The sequence below is a fragment of the Penaeus japonicus genome, unplaced genomic scaffold (assembly GCF_977035675.1).
Source record: "Penaeus japonicus unplaced genomic scaffold, GWHDUDI00000001_assembly GWHDUDI00000036, whole genome shotgun sequence".
Classification (NCBI taxonomy): domain Eukaryota; kingdom Metazoa; phylum Arthropoda; class Malacostraca; order Decapoda; family Penaeidae; genus Penaeus; species Penaeus japonicus.
Window position 1 is genome coordinate 1,601,817 of NW_028234438.1, and position 2,500 is coordinate 1,604,316.

The window sequence follows — 2,500 nt, forward strand, 5'->3', positions numbered from 1 at the left end:
GTACCAACTGTATTCTATGATTAATTAGTTTTCATATTTGTTTGGGAATGTATACATACAAAAAAAAAAGATTTTTGGCCTCATGTAGAACAGTAGTATTTCAATTACATTGAGAACATTATGAGGTGATATGGATCCTGTATTTCAATATCAGTCTACTACAACACTGATAAAGACTGTCAGATGGTACATATAAGTCTCACAAGATAGTAAAACAAAGAATGACAAGCACAAATATTGTGCACGTGCATACTTACATACTTACACACACAACAAAGAAAGGGTGCTAACTCTAATCCTAATCTCCTTCGTGCTCTTCCACTGCACTGTCATATTTCAGTCAAAGCAGAGAGCCAGCACAGCGAGGGTGAGGATGGAGTGGTGAATTCGAAAGAACCAAGTGGGCTTCGTGACGCACAGCTGGTGGGGAAGGTCTGAAAACCCTACCGTCGTAAAAAACACCCAGCCACTTTATTTTGTGCTCGGAGGCGACTGGAAGCGGCTTTCAAAAAAAGATTTCTCTCAAGAGGTTTTTTGATATTTCACTTTAGAAATTGATCATTAATGTATACCTTAAAAGAAATCCAGAAGGTAAAGAAAATTCCGTTTTTTTTTGTTTTTTTTTCAGATCTCCTGTATTTGGAAAAACTTACATTTTTGATTTAGACTTACCCCCTTTCTTCATTCAGAAGCAAACCTTCTGAGGATCATGAAATGCAAATGGTGTCTGGTGAACAGTAGAGTACCAATATACATACTCCTTTCAAACAATTAAATTATATCTTTAAAAAAAAAATTACACTGGAATATAGACTGACAAATCTTTTCAAGAAAAGAGAGAGAAAAAAATCCTCAATAAAATTGACTTTACATATATAAATATGAAAGATCTTATTTCAGTTATCCATACCTATACCTCTTGTAACACTATTCTAAAACAGATCTGTCCTTCATTCAGACCAGCTCGCACTTCCATTGCAGACAACATCAACGTCTCCCCCAACCTAATTCAGATCACTGACGACTCAGGATGACCACATAACCCGAACCTTCAACTGTGAAGAAGCCACTTAATACTACAAATACAGACAATTCTTCAGTGCAGCTGAACTTTCACCTCTCAAACTAATAACGGACATCCATATTGCTATTTTCAAAATGTTCCTGCATGTGTCTCTGCTGTATAGTAGTGCATGCATGCCTCTGTCGTTAGGGTGATTTAACCTGGGAAAAGTTTTTTCCGTAAAGCTCTGCCCCTTCACGTGACATACTGCTTCGAGATTGGCAAGTGTCAAAAGACACACTGTTATCAACCAGGAACTTTCACTCGTCTGTAAAGAATGGAAAGAAGATCGAAAAAAGAGATCAAGTGATATTAGCGTCATAATGTGCCACTGTAACCAGTCATAGTACAAGGCAAGAAGCGCAGGCAAGGCTCAAAACACATTTCCTCAGTGATCCCCTTTACTAATGATAATGATAATGATAATGATAATGATAATAATAATGATAATCATACTACTACTACTACTAATGGTGATAACAAAAAAATAATGAATAAAAAACCTACTTGAAATTAATTTTGAAACATCTGGAAGGTACTGGGGAGATCTTAAGCTTCACATTTCATACACACACTTATTCTCTCTTGAGTTTCATTCTGCAATCAGGTGTTGGGAAAGCCTTAAATTCTGCAATAAGGTTATTTTCCAAAATTAATTTCATACAAAAATCAATAACCTTTAATAGTTTTTTTTTTAAGATGGGGGAAGGGTTTATATTTATATATATAAACACACGCACACACACACACATATATATATATATATCTTATGGAGGGGGGGGGGTAACGAGGCAACAAGAGCTAACAGTTCTCTTGAACTCTAAACAGCTGTCAAAGATCCGATACAGGGCGCTGACATCCCAGAATACATTCTTATTTCCGGCGCTTATTGCAAGAACCCAACGAGAGCAACAGCAGCAGCGTGTGCTCCTCGTCACCCTGCATCATCTAGGCTGCAGAGGCTGATGTCAGTGGGCAACCAACATCAATATCTTTATTTCTTATCTATTCATTTTTAAAATTCACATTATTATCATCATCATTATCAGTATCGCAATTCTCTTGACAATATACTTTCTATATTGTTTATGTAAGTATGTAAATAAGAAAAAATAAAGTTGATCTTTTTCCTTTCATAAAACTAATACTTCTACTGCACTGAGTATAAAGAACTTAATGAGTTGATATGGACCCTACACTACAATTTTAGTCTACTACAACACTGATAAAGCCTGCCACAATATAGAAAATACAAAAAAAATATGACTAACACAAAAATGACACTAGTATTGGAATTGAATGCGAGTGCCAAAGGTTGCGGTATGACACATGAAACTCCCTCATAAAACCCGCCTTGGGTGCCGTGCAGGTGGGACGAGCGCCTGTCATGAGGACAAGGCAAGCAAATCTATCCCTATCTGCAATGAATTAATATTA